This window comes from Pogona vitticeps, chromosome 5 (assembly GCF_051106095.1).
Source record: "Pogona vitticeps strain Pit_001003342236 chromosome 5, PviZW2.1, whole genome shotgun sequence".
Taxonomy (NCBI): domain Eukaryota; kingdom Metazoa; phylum Chordata; class Lepidosauria; order Squamata; family Agamidae; genus Pogona; species Pogona vitticeps.
Window position 1 is genome coordinate 45,642,575 of NC_135787.1, and position 15,217 is coordinate 45,657,791.

Below are 15,217 nucleotides of genomic sequence, written 5' to 3' on the forward strand. Positions count from 1 at the left end.
TCTCTGAGCTCAGTAAGAAACTGTTTCAAAGTAAGAGTCAAAGGCTAGAGAGCTCCATAGTACTTTCAGTATTCAAAAGTCCTTTCCCATATTATGTAACTCATAAATAGTTTTTCCATGTTACTTATACCTATATTCCAAAAATCAAATGCAAGAAAAAGGAACTAGAACGTGGTTCCCAAAGTTGGGTCCCCAGATATTCTGCAACTCCCAGAAATCTTGGTCAGCACAGTTAGTGGCAAAGGCTTCTGGGAGGTTGCAGTCCAAGAACATCTGAGGACCCACTGAACTAGAAGAATATGAAGGACAGGTCACTTAAAGATACTGTATTCTTAATGTCCCACACTTTAAAAACATTTACTTTCCTATGATTCTCCATCAAAATTACACCTGACACCAGGGTGAGCCATTTTTTTGCTCTCCGCTGGATGTTGAAGGGCCATGAATTCCCCCCCCCAAAGCACCCCCAAATTTGTTGGCCTCTTAAGTGCATATCGCCTGTGTGGATTTGCGTACTTTGCTCTGTGCACTCAGTTTTGTCCCATCTAGGGCTTGATTCAGTTCACAAAAGGCCTCTTTGAGAAACAGACTAACTTCCTTTTTTTAAAAGTGGCTTTTAAAAGAAAAGGACTTTTAAGGCCAGAACAACCCATGGGAAGGTAAATTTCAATTTACAGTGCAAATGAGCCTTAGGAGCACGGTGGCTGATTTTTGTTAAATAGAGGGGTCCTGGGGTCTGGGGTGACTTGGAGTGACCACATTTGCACTCTTAGGGACATATTCAGCCCATATCTACATTTTGCTCACTTGCGGCTTACATTGATCAGCATATTATATAATGTAGCACTACTTCTTATGCACAGAACACTGTAATTTACAAACATTCACTCATCATTCATGATGACAAGATAGATTTTGCTCCTGGGCAGCCGATAAGGTTGGGACATTAATCCCTAGACTGAATGGCTCTGCCATTCCATTTAGGGATCAAATTCGTAATCTGGGCGTCCTTCTGGACTCTGCTTTTCCTTGGGATTCCCAGATCACAGCCGTGTGTAGGTCGGCTTTTAATGAGCTTAGGCTTATTGCCTAACTCTGCCCCTACCTAGATGTGGGCTCCCTCGGGACCTTAGTGCAGGCACTGGTGATCTCCTGAAACAACAACTTCAATGTTCTCTAGGTGGGGCTGCCCTTGACACTGAGCTGGAGACTACACTGGGTCCAGAATGCAGTGGTCAGACTGGTGGCTGTTGTGAGCAAAATTGCTGGCCAGCCTCCACTGGTTACCTGTTGTGTCCCAGATCAGGTCAGGATTCTGACACTCATGTATAAAGCCCTTAATGGTTTGGGATCATATTACCTGTTGGAGCATCTTTCCCCAGTATCATCTACCTGACCCACCAGATCTTCTCAGACCAGGCTCCTCCATGTAGCCACCCCGAGAGAAGTCCAAAAGTCATTTACTAGAGGTAGGGCCTTCTTAGCAGTGGCACCAAAGTTATGGAATCAACTCCCAGAGGAGCTACACCTGCCCCCCTCCCTGTACTGATGTAGGAAGCAGTTAAAAGCACTACTTTACAGGGGCACCTTTCACATTGAATACCTCGCCTCCAGTCTTGCTTCATTCTGAAGGTTTGTTTGTGCCACTGATGGTTTAGTTTTAGACAATGTTTTCGTTATTTATATTGTATTTATTGTGCCATTTCTTTTAATATCTTGCAATATTTCTTTTAATATCTTGCAATATACATACATACATACATACATACATACATACATACATACATACATACATACATACATACATACATACATACATACATACATACATACATACATACATACATACATACATACATACATACATACATACATACATATAGTGCAACAGCGTTCTCCACCCCTGTGATTATAGGAACTCCTCTGTTTCGGTATCATTAGCTGAAATTCAGTAGTTAGCCACAATTAGATTAGGCCCATTAAATCAATAGGGATGTCATAAGTCAACTCCCTTGTAGGTTCCACTGATTCAATGGGCCTACTCCAGTTGCTACTTACTACTGGATTTCAGCCTCTCATAGGTGGTCATGTGGCATCTATTTAAAATTCATGATCACCAGGAAATCCATCACCACCAAAGGCAGTCTGTTTTACTGTTGTTGTTAAACAGCTTATGCCTTCGAGATGTTCTTCCTCATGTTAAATGGAAATCCCCAGTCCCATACTTTGAACCTGTCAATTTACATTCTAACTGTTTAGTGGAAGATAATAAATGTGTTTCATCATCATCTGCATACTTCCATCCCAAGGTCAATTGGATAAGAAGAATGTATGCATAGAATTTCTCTGGATCAAGGTGACATTCTGTTGCAGTAAACATTTCAATCAAGATAAGCCCAAGATGTTTTGCTGCCTGAATCAAAGGATAAAGTGGTGCCAGTCCACCATCCACTGTGGACTGGCACCACTTTATTTCCCTTGCTGACAGTTGAATGTTTCCTTAATATTGACAATGGGACTACATCTTCCCCTATGCCTGAGGATAGTAAAGTACTTTTCAAAGGGCTGTCATGCAAGATGGAATCCATAGCTCTTGTGTTTCCCTTATGATTTACCATCTGAAGGGGCTGTCCCACTTTGCCTAACAATAAGGCATTGTTTTACTGTTTTGAAACAGCAGTGGTAACTGGTATTTGGGGGCTGCCATCTTATTCCTTATCTGCTCCGTTTAATCCCCAGCATGGCTCATGTGTTTATAGCAACACAACAAACAAAAATACAGTAGCTGGATCTGGTTTTCCAGCATGGTGATGCTGAAATGAGGGAAGATTAACCTGTTATTTTAGAATCATAAGAAGAAGAAAAAACAAGGCATCTTTCGTTTATGTGGGTGGGGAGATCAGTGAGCTTCCGCTCATTGAATCAATGCCAATAATTACAAGAGACATTTTGAACAGATCCCTTCCTTAGCCAAAAAGCCTTCACATTTATAGTTTCAGTCAAATAATGCACATCTGTGCGACTCATTGCTAAATCATTGTCTTAATTTCTGTGGGGCTGATTTTTTTTTGCTCATCCCTGTATGCCATCCCTTTCAAGAATAATTGGCCACTAAGGGTAATGCTGGATGAATCTGGAGTGGTGTGAGAGGGTGCCATTAATTGCTTTGTGGTCTTCTCTCATACACTTGTTCTTGCAGGTGCAGGTTATGACAGAACCTTGGCTTTCTCACCTTTTTTCTTTTGGCTCTCTGAGCTCGCTTTGCTAATGATCTAAGTTAATGGTCTTTAGAGCACAAGCAACAACAACAATAAAAAAAATCCCCATGGCCAACATCATCTAATAAATGTTCTAATTTGCTTAAGTTGGAAAGCTTCACAGCTGCTGGGAATTTAATAAAACGTATCTCAGTTCTGCATCATTGCCAGCAGCTTCACAGTTCTGGAAAAACTGTTTTTAGTTTGTCCTGCAGCACAGGCAGATCTAAAACAGCAGAAAAATGAGGGTCCCATTAATAGACAGCTGCCAGTGCCTTCACTCCTGAGATTTAGGCTTTATGCTGAATTAGGAGTGAAGGGATCTGACATGGGATGGGCATCTTCATGCCATAAGAGAGAGGGAAAAAAAACATTTTCACAATGATATTAAAACTCATTCCTTTCAAGGATTGATAGTAATGGGTTCAGAATTTGAGTAACCTGAAATGTCTAGCTAATATTGACCTTGGCTTTTTTTTATTATTTTATTTATTTTTTATTTGTTTCCTATTTAACAGCACTGTGATATCTTTTTGGTTCTGTGGAGAGAGATTCCTCAACCCCTCCTACAATCCACGGGGAGTTGAGGAATCTCTCTCCACAGAACCAAAGTTGACAAATTGCAGTTCCTACCATGCCTAGTGAGCATAACCAATGGTGAAGATGAGAAGGCACTTAACACACTTCCCAGTTCTGCTTTATAAGCTCAGGGCAGTCTGCCATCTTGACCATTATTTTGACTGTCCTTACTAAGTTATGCTCTGATTTGGTCCAAGGCAGTCTCCTAGGCAATGCTCTGCTTTTTGGTCTGTCTTCCTGATAATCCGAGGCATAACCAGGGCAGGCAAGTGAGGCTTTGACCCAGGGTGCCAAAATTTAGAGAGTGCAAACCTTTGCTGTTGCTCATGAATTTATGAGCAGATATATCACCTCCAGCCAATCCTCCCCAGGCAGAAGGAACCATGAAATGGATGGTCTTAGTGTGGAACAGATAAGGCTGTCATGTACTCAGACCCAGGCATTCCTACCTAATCCTCCATCCTCTCACCATGTACACCAGTTCCATGTGATTCGAGCTTAATAAGTAGCAAAGCCTGGGGCACCAAAACTGGCAGTTACTGCTCCACCTATCTCTAGATTTCAGGCTTCTTTGCTTGCTCCCTATTTTACTACAGATGTAGTAAAACAAGCAGCTGGGCAATGTAATCCCAGATGGGTGCAGAAATCCACAAGTATCCATCAGTTTCTCAAATAATGTTTACCAGTGTAAACCAACAGGGACCCCAGCACTATTGAGAGGGAGCTTGAGACTGCCAAGGAGGTCATGATACATTTTGCCTGAAGTATGTCAGCTTGCTAGCTGGATAGCTCAGTGGTTTAGATACCTGGCTGGGGAGCCAGAGGTTGGGAGTTCAATTCCCCACTATGCCTCCTATGAGTAGAGTCAGCCTGCATGGCCTTGGGCAAGCTGCTCAGTCCCAGAGCATCCCCAGAAGAAGGAAATGGTAAACAACTTCTGAGTAATCTACTTAGAGAATCCTGGAAAGGTTCACCATAAGTCAGAACTGAATGACAGCACACAGTTATTATTATATCAGCTGAAGTAGTTAATTGCAAATGGGCTTTTAAACTGGCTTATTTAATGAGTCAAGTAAAGAAATAAGGTGTTTTATTCTATTCAATGTCGTTAGAAAGAGCATCATGATCGTAGAGTTGAGTAATAACAGTTATGTATGTAAGTTGTCCGTTATGAAGTTGTTGCCATGCAGGCAATGACAAAATACTGAATGAAACACTGTAAAATTGAATATGGTACAGACTTTGTATATTAAGCAAATGTCAAGACCTCAACAGTGTAGTCTTCCAGCAAGGATGAGCCTGAGGAACTGGATACTCCAAAGCTTCATGGAGTGAAGGGGACCTGTTTGACCCTGCAGGTCTCAGGTTCTGAAAGGACTTTGAGCCTCTGCCCACAGAACCTGGATCCTTGGGGACCTAGGAGCCTGAGGACGAATGGGGGCTCAGGACCTGAGTCTGAGGAAGAGGTGGCATGAATCCCTAGCCCTCAGCAGCAGCAAAGGCTGAAGGTACAAACCCAGTTTAAAGCCTTAAAATGGAGTGCTTGGCTGCAGGGGGAGTAAACTGTCTCCCCACACGTGGGCTCTTTCTCCCAGGAAGACCCAGGTGCCAGACCCCTTGCCACATGAACACATGCCACTGTATGCTGGCCGGTGCTCCATTGTCATAGCTAGAAAGCAACCTCAGCACACTGTCAGACGCAATTTATCTGACAACCTCTGCTCATTCCTGTGTACCTGAATCCCTTGTTCTGGGTTGTTTGGACCCTGTTTGATTCTTTAGGCAGCTTCATGGATTACAGGACTGCCCTGCTTGGGTGTTTGCTAGAGTGAGTTTTATCTCTCTTGCCTCTCCTGCTTCACCCTTGGCTTGGCCTACAATCTCACTAGCCAGCAGCTTTGCTTGCCTCGTCCAGTGTGGGATATTATAGTAAAGGGAAATTTTATAAGGTTTTATTAAAGGAATGCAAAAAATGGCTATGGCTTCATAACACCCTCCCCTATGCAACACATCCTTCAACAAAACTGCCTAAATAGCAAAAGCTGTAGTGCTCGTGGGTGTGTGTCTGAGCAGCAGCCTGTGCCAATCTTATACCCCCACTGAAAGTATTGCAGTTTGATGAAACGTTGTATTTGTAGTTGTTGTAGACTACATGTTGCCATGAGATAACTACAAAGGCAAAGCTTGGGGTGTTGTTTTAAAATAAGGACTTGTCGCATTACTCAATACTCACCTTGGACGTCAGCCGCTCATTGTCAGTGTAGCTGCCATTCAGGGTAAGTGATTCCTTACAGTGCTTGTTGTTCCCAGTATTGTGCCCTTGAAAAATACAGGACAATGCTTTCCAGTTCCCTTCAGAAAATTCCTCAAGCACCTCTTCTCATCTTGGGTGGTCAGAATTGCATGTACATTAGCAGCTTCAACACATTCAGTGCAAAATACAGTAAACTTAAATAAACTCTGTTGTTTCTCAATACTGTATTGCTTCTGCAAACATCAGGATACCTCTTGGCAAGAAAACTCTGCCATCCAAGCCAAGCCCCTGAATTTCTATCACACAATTGTGTGTGATGCAAACTTTGCAAGGTATTCCATCCTCCTAAGCCTATACAGAAATAAATGCCATTGGATTCAGAGGGAGTGTGTCTTGTTACTGCCAACAGTGTGATTTGATCACAGTTCTAAAAAGATCACAATCATCTTGGAGGATAAGGTATTAATTATCACCAGTTCTCTTATTTTGTTCTACTCAAAGACAGTAAAGAGGCTGATTTGCTTTGGAGGATAATTCGGAAAATGGAAAAGGCAGGGATGGAAAAGGAGATGAGGAAGAAATGCCAAAACTTAAAGGATCCTTCCACATTTTCCTAGGAAAAGCACCTGGAGACTATTATACTGTCTATGCTTTATTCATAATGAGACATCAGTGATGCAACAGCACAAAATGAGAGACCCCTCCTTCCTGTCATTCTTTCTCCTCCAAGATGCTCAGGCCTGACACCCCTCCTCCCATTCTTGTTCTACTGAAAAATGTTGAATAACAGCCATGGCTGTTCAAGGAGAAAAAAAACCCTCAAACACACACACAACACACACACACACACACACACACACACACACACACACACACACACACACACACACACAGAGAGAGAGAGAGAGAGAGAGAGAGAGAGAGAGAGAGAGAGAGAGAGAGAGACTTCATTTTAACTTCATTATTGCAAAATGTAAGTCATTGGAAAAGCAGGTTATTTCCAAGCAGTGTACAAAAATGTGCAGTTGATTTTGGGCATTCACCAAGACCTTGTCTTTCCTTCTCATGCTTGGTTTAGGGTTCAAGTGGGCCATAACAGTGCATAACTATTGCAAATCTTCTGCATAGGTTTGGATCCAAAAATGTTTTTGACTCTTGGGATTGCTTCATTGACAGTCTGAGCCTACATGTTACGCTTTAGTATGCAGAGCGGCACCTGGGATTTGTGGCACCCACCCATACCAAACTGGAACACTTTGATATTGGTCTGCACGAAAGTGAGATGGGGATTTGGTGACACAATTCTTGGCTATGACTGCTCTTCTCAACTGCAACGTCTGCCCGGAGATCCGTCCCCTTGTACTATGTGCATTGGGGCTTATTCCCAACAAATTGTGTGTAGGATTGACTGCAGCATTAGTCTCTTTTAGGATTCCTTTTTTTAAAAAGATAATTAATTTTATTTTATACAAAAAATACACACACAAAAAAACCCACATACATAACAACAAAAATACAGGGAAAAAATACAAGTAATAGTGCTTATTATAAACTAAATTCTAACGTGCACCCCATACCCACAGGACTCTATTTAGTAATATTTTATTACAGATTACCTCTCCAAAATTGTATTGAGTATTCTTTAGAGGCTTTCCCCCTTCCTTTCCTTAGGATTCCTTGCCCCCATACTTGGGGCTCCGTTACAATGGCAGTCAATATTTTTACTGGCTGATTATTTTAATACACCTTTGACATCTTATTTTTCAAGGGCTTCAGCCACACGAGAGCCATGATCTAATTTTGCCTCATTGTCGCACGGGGACACCATGCATCTTCCATCACCAAACAAAGAGAAAAGACAGCAGAAGAAGGAGGTGCAAATGCTCCATCTGAAAAAAGCCCACAGTTAACAACCATGGAGGGCTGGAGGTGCAATGAAGAACTAGATCTGAAAGAAAAACAAGGCTCTATGAGGCAAAGAAGACCTCATAAGAGTAAACTGCAGAGGGCAGTTAGGAAGCAAACTGAACACGGTATGGATTTAAGATCAAAAGTAAGCAAAACAGTGCCCTGGCAAAACCACAGAGTTCATCGCCTTGTTTTTCTTTATTTCTTGGATAGGAAGAGGGAGTGTTTGGTGTAAAAGGCAACTGTTTTGACAATTCACAAAACTGATGGGAGAACATCTGGGCCACTGTGTTTTTTTAATGGTTTGTTTTCAGCTCTCTTCACTTGCTACTGAACTACCACTCCGAGAATGTCCCCAGCCAGCAGGAGTGGCAGAGGCATTTTGGGAATTGTAGTCTGAAAGCAGTAACATTGACAAATTCTACGGACACAGGAGCTCACATAGCACAGCTCCTGCCATGTATTATTTTAGGTTACAGACGGAAGTTGGCAGAACTAAGGTGAACCCAAGAAAATGGATCAGGTTTTGCACTTAACACAATCCTTTACACATACAAACAGCTAATGTCACACCTGGCTCAGTGTATTCCGTAGCCCGCAGTGTGTACTATGGAAGATCCGAAGCCAGCTACCCCAAATGCTCTTGTTGCTTGACGACTGGGCAAAAATTGATATAGCTATCAATTGTACTGTGGTGCTCTGACACAAATGAAGAAAAAAGGCCATCCATTTTTTACTTTCTAATCCCTCCACTGCCTAGATCAAGTGTGCATTTGATGAGCTGTCATTTTTGTACACTACTGTGTGGAGACCAAAAAGAAGTGTGTTAATTTGCTTGGGACTCTTGCTAGTTCACCATTTCTTTGGAGATCTCCTTCAAGCAGTAACCCACCTCCCAGCTACGTAAATAACCAGTGATGTGTGCTGCCATTTCCCATGGGGCATATGATTCCATTATTTCCCTTCTTTTATGTCTCCATTCATTCCAGCAGAAGAGGGATGGCGCTTTCAGTAATAATTCAAGCAAGCACCAATAGTCTCAGTGGCTTGTCATTGTCACCGGAGGCCTGGAGGGCTTCTTAACGATTCAGCCACCACTGTCTTGACCATGGACAAAGCTCCTTTTCTTTAATGCATCAAACACCTGCATCTTATGAAAGAATACATTGTTTCCTCAAGTAGGCAAACAGCACATGCAGTGTCTACTTCCCTAGCAAGGGAAGGAGAGAGGGAGGGGGTGACTTCCCATCTATGTCCCCACTCCCACACCATTGCATAGGATCTTCACCATTTCCGCTCTTCTGTGACTGGTTTAGTTTCTTTCTCTTTTTGCTATGAAAGTGCACTTGTCTTTAGAACAGATTTAAATGTTGCTCTCAGGAATGGAATTGTTCATATTTTTTTCCTCTTCCATTGTTATCATCCAACAAAACAGGTCACAAGTTCAAAGTGTTATTGTAGGCCAACACTAAATTCAAGGTCTGCTAAAAATATGCTATTATAGCAGTGAAATAAAATGAATTCTTTAATACTGTGTATCCAGACATAGTTATACCCTTTTCTGTAGCCAGTTATTTGGATTTCTTTCCTTGGGGCTTATTTGTTAATGTATGTACCCTGTAATTTTGAATTGCATTCCACATAAGAAAGGCTGTATTTTTAAAGAAGTCTTGAAAATTTATCATGGATATTATGAATGGCTATGGTAGTCAGGAACTGCAGACTGTGCTGGGAGGCTTCCCCTTAAAATTAAGGAGAACCAGACTTTGTGAATGGGGTCCCATCACAGAAGTTATAAAAGTACTATCAAGTTGCTTTGTTATGACAGTACTTTGAAGCTGCTTGCAACTTAGGGCAATGCTACAAGTGATTGAACTCCAGAAGTTCCTAATATTAACAACCCTTCTTAGACCTTGTAGACAAAAAGGCATAGATTTCTTTACTGAGTCAATGTTTCCCACGTTAAATCTTCCTCTTTCCTCTTTTCTTACTGCCTTCTATTTTCTTTGCATTTTTGCCTCTTCCAAGTGAGCCTTGTCATCTCATAATACGTCCAAAGTATGATGGTGTCTTTTAAATTACTTTAGGTTCTAGCTGAGAGTTCAGTCTTAATTGGCTCTTAAACCATGTTACTTATTTTTCTGTTGCTCCATGGTATCCATGAAGCTTTTCTGTCAGCTTTCTTCACTGTTCAGCTTTCATATCTGTACACAATGAGCAGGAATGCCATAATGTGGATGATCCACACTATCAAAGACTTCACTGTAATCCTATAAAACACAAACTTTGATTTTTTTTCTTTCCCATGACAGTTAAAGTGCAAGCCTATGCTTGTTTATAAAGAAGTAAGTCTTATGGACTTCAGTGGTGCTTGCTCCGAAATAAATGTGTATAGGATAATAACCTCAAGGAAATAAGGACATGGGCATATACCTGTATTGCATTTTAACCACAGTTTGGAAATAGCTAGATATAGTGAGTTACTTATAATTAATTCTTTTTTCCCTGTAACACAAGTATAATTTTGTGACATTACATAATATCACCATAATTTATCAAGCTATACCTGCATTGTATCATGCTGGCCTATATTGCTGCCTCATGCTCTATTGTGGGTGAAGGCTGTAAAGTAGATGGAAGGAGAGTATTTTTGTATCACAGACCAGTTTACTGACCAGTTTTACCAGTTCCACTACCCCAGTGAGTTTCCATGGCCAAGTGGGGATTTGAACCCAGTTCTCCTAAGTCCTAGTCCTTCACTCTGTCCACTACCCCACACTTGGGTTACTACTGAAGAAAAAAAAGAAGAATTTCATTTTATATATTTATATACTTACAACAGCAGCTAATTGCTTGTGAATGAAGGATGGCTTGGATCTGTAATAGTATCTACTAGTGTTTGAAGCTCTGATCCCAAACCAAAAATTTTAAAGGCTGGTTCTCTCATTAAGATCTCTTGGGGCTATATATAGAAGAAACTTCCTGAGAGTATTTACCAATTAGTCTTATTAATGTCTTTATCTGTTTCCAAGAAAAAAAATGTAATTTTTGTCTTTGTTAAGGATGTACTAGCTATGTTGTGAGTATGTTTTGTTGTTGTTATGTGCCATAAAATAGCTTCTTACTTATGGTGACCCTCTTAATTGATAATTGCATAAAGATCCTACCATTAACAGCCTTGTCCAAATCTGGGGCATGTGCCTTCCTTTATTGAACCAATCTATTTCATGTTAGGTCTTCCTCTTTTTCTACTGCCTTCACTTTTTCCTATCATTATTGTCTTTTCCAGGAAATCTTGTCTGCTCATGATACATTCAGAATATGACAGCCTTAGTTTATGTGGTTCAAATGCAGGCCTATGCTGTTACTGCATGCTATGTTGAGGTGACAAGAAGTGGATAGATGGCAAATATGTTTTGTACTACAGACTATTTATAGTAGTCTCTGTTCCTTTCCTTATTTAGTACAAACTTTGTCCAGGAGATCACAAGTAACCAAGGCAAATGGCAATATGATTTAAGGTCTTATCTCTCCACAAAGTTACATACATAAGATGAAAATGGAGTTCTCCCCTTCATTCTCCACCAGCCCAATCTGGTGAAAAAAATAGCCCAGGTATGACTCAGATGGATTTCCCATTTGGCACACCTCTTCCTGCACCTGCTGCCCTTGTTTATAAAGAGGGAGCTGTCCATATCCAAAGTTAGCTTTGGCTGTTTGTCTAGTTTGAGATCATGGTCTTCCTGACCACTTTATCAAAACCCAGGGCATGCAGCTGTATCTTTTACATTTCACCTTCTTGTTAGTATAATCTAAAGCACAAGTGTTATAGGTCTTTGAACTGAAAACATTTATTATAATTATGATTACAGATTCAGTCATTAAATTTCTTAAATCAATTACATGTGCTAAGATAGCATTATTATACTCATTTTGCAGCCCGGGAAACATGTTACAACTCCCTAACAAATGAACACCAATTTATGCTTGTCTAGTAATAAACTGATTCTGGCAGGAAATAATTAAAGTCAATCTAAAGGAGGTTCCATATGTAATTTCCATTTTCAGAAGTAAGCTATTACAGAACAGTATGGATTTAAAAGAAGTACAAAATTTTCATAGCACATCACCAGTAGTGAAAAATCCTGTCCTTTACCTAAGTAAGTGATACATTAATGTTTGTTTGCTATTATTGTATAAAGGGAAATGATCTGGGATGGTCAGAATAGTTGAAGAATGCTTCATTCACCTTGAACCTGCACCTAACTGGGGGAAATGACACACTTAAACTAGGAAAAACATATAATATAGGTTTTAAATAAAACTTTTGGGGTTTTTTTTACAATGTCTTGTTTTCTTGGGCTTATTCTATACAACTCTCTCTGTGTGTCTCTGTCTCTCTCTCATGCCTATATATCTGCCAACCATAAGCCGCTTTTCACATCTAACAAAATGAGATTTAGAATGTGATCAGATGGCAGGAAGTCACACTAGAAGGATTACTTTGCAGGAGCAATCTCCCTTAAAGCAACTCTTCCATCTATTGAGGAATTGCTTCAGCCCAATCTCCAAAAAGCTGCAGCCTTACAGATGGACCAAAATGGTCCAGCTTGGGCACAGATCAAGGTCAAGCTGGATTGCATTTCTCTCCGTGTTGTGTGATTGCTGGAAAATGTTATGCTAATGGTTATGTTAATTTTATTTATGGTCAAAGACCAGCAATATATTACAATTAAAATGTATTACAATTAAAATATAATTTCCATAACCTCGAAAAACAGGTGATCCATTTTAAAACATTAACTTCCATGTTAACCTCTTCTTTTAAGACATCTAATAACGTAGTTAACAAGCACAGATAAAACATAGGCCAAAAGCCATTATTGCATCATTGAAGGTTCATTGTCATAACGTTAAGCCAGGGCAACCAGTAGCCTCACAAGGATAGGAGGCTATGGTATGATATTACAGCAGCACAATATTTAACCACTTTGAGAGTGATGCCTGGGACTTTGTCTAAAAGCAGCAAAGTTATATAGAAATTAGTATTTCTCCCAGGGAATTTCTGTAGAATGGACAGTAGAAAAGACCTTAGCAGGTCTTGTTAAAATTATCAATGTAACAAAATATGACCCACAGATTTAATCGCTTCTCGGCCTTTTGGCTGGGAAATAAATTGCACCAGATCACTTCACAAGTGGTTCAAAATGCAATTTATTTCCTTGAATGATCACATCCTTACCTTTGAAAGAGAGACAACTGAAGAAAGGCAGGCAAGTGGAAGCAGAGGGAAACAACATGCAGCTTTTCTCCCAGACATCGGAGCTAGAAGGCTCCCAGGGTCAGCAACCAACCTGCCAACAGAAATAACGCTAGGATACAAAATTACTTAATCTTGAACTCTTTTACAGATGGCAAAAAACCCTCTTGTAGTGTTCCTCTGTTCTGCTTCCAGAGGATTAGTCTTTTTAATTTGCTGTATCATAAACATTGACACATTTATTATGGCATCAGCTTTCATGGACTACAGCCCTCTTCAATGATGCATGGAATATTATCCTGAATTACAAAGCCATAAGCACAGAGTATTGTGAGAGGTGAAAGGAGAAATGGTAACCAGTGAAGCCAGAAGGCAATGAAATGTACAATATACAGACAGCAATAATTACCTTATTAACAATGGTCATTTACAAAAGAATTGCTGGTAATAATGCAATTATCCCTGCATTGGTGAGCTGAGTAATATACATGTGTGTGTGTTATGTGCCATCAAGCTGGAACTGATTTATGGTCACCCTATTGATTTTTCAAGAAAAGTGAGATATTTAAGGAGTGGTTTTACCGGCCTCCCCCCCCCATGTGATTTTTTCCATTGCCAAATGGGGATTCAAACCCAGATTTTAGTCTGTCACTCAGTCCACACTGGCCATAGGCTGTCCCTATGACTATATGAGAATTCCAAACAGAGTTTGCAAAAGAAGCACATTTATGTATTCATACCAGATCAATGCTACCATGAGATAGCCAACAAGTGCAACAAACTGGAAAAATCCTTGGTTTTACAGAATGTCACACAATAGGTGAAGCAGTTCATGGCCTGTAAAACAAAAAAACAAAACAACCCCCCACAAAAAAAAACAGTTTTCTGGGTGGTTCACAAAGTTCCTGTCTGAGACTAAAGTGTTAATCGTGTAACTATATATGCAAGAGTTACTAGTTCAAATGTCAATGACCTCCTGCTTTCATCATTTCATCTCCACTCCTTCTGAAAGAGACATTCTCTCTTCTCAAAGAAGTCGGGAGCCTGAGGGAAGGAGTCCAAAATGATGCCAAGACATGTAGTCATCAGAAACTGGTGACTTTTATCTTCTAGAAGGTTGCAACCAATCTGCATATCCTAATTTTACATCTGTTGCATCGTTCCCACAATTAATGAAAAATCTTCAGGGGAATAATACTGGCTATGAATAGGGTGCATTTCAACTATAATGCCTTTTGAAGCCTGCTAATATGTAGTCAGCAACGCATTCGATGCCAGCGAATACATACAGTATATACATCAGCCATGGAAATGTCTTCCTTCCTAAACGTGCGTATTGCCAGAGAAGAAAATGAAAGGTAGCACGTGCAGGCTTCCCTTGATTTTTTAAAAAAAATGCAGAGCCCTTTGGACTTTGAAATGTATCTTTATATTTTGTCTTCACCATCTTGAGGACCTTGTTCAAAGGCAAGAAAGAAAGAAAGACTGGTTTTCATCGAATGCCAGTTCCAAACAGGCTTTCTCAGTTTTGCCCTTCTTCATTCTTTGACCCCAAGGCCAGGCCTGTCCTTCTACAAAGTGAAGTAGATACCTCAGGCAAGAGATCTTTAGTGTCGTGAGAAGTTAGCTAGGAGTTGTTATTGATTTATTGCTATTCCTCTTTTTTCCTACTAGGGAGAGAGGAGAAGAGTTTGTGAGATGTATGGCTTTGTATGAAAATAATTTGGCTGGCTTTGGGTGCTGTGTGTTATGACTTTGAGGAGAAAGGTGCCATATGAGGCTCTTGGTCAGCAAAGCATCATCAGCCAGCCTTCTTTGACATATATTGTATACTTATACAGTGGACCCTTGACTTACAGACGGCTTCACTTACAGACTTTTTGAGTTACAGACTTCTCTGGCCGCAAAATTTAGGTTTGACTTGCAGCCTGAGACTTGACTTACAGACCAGAAAAAAAA

At 40.5% G+C, this 15,217-nt stretch overlaps 1 long non-coding RNA gene across 1 annotated transcript; it reads left to right on the forward strand.

The window, feature by feature from the left end:
* The first annotated feature begins 1,594 nt into the window (after positions 1 to 1,594).
* Positions 1,595 to 14,640, forward strand: LOC144589640 (uncharacterized). The gene is made up of 2 exons (XR_013545886.1): positions 1,595 to 1,632; positions 7,859 to 14,640. It is a non-coding gene; the product is annotated as an uncharacterized LOC144589640 (long non-coding RNA).
* The last annotated feature ends 577 nt before the right edge of the window (positions 14,641 to 15,217 follow it).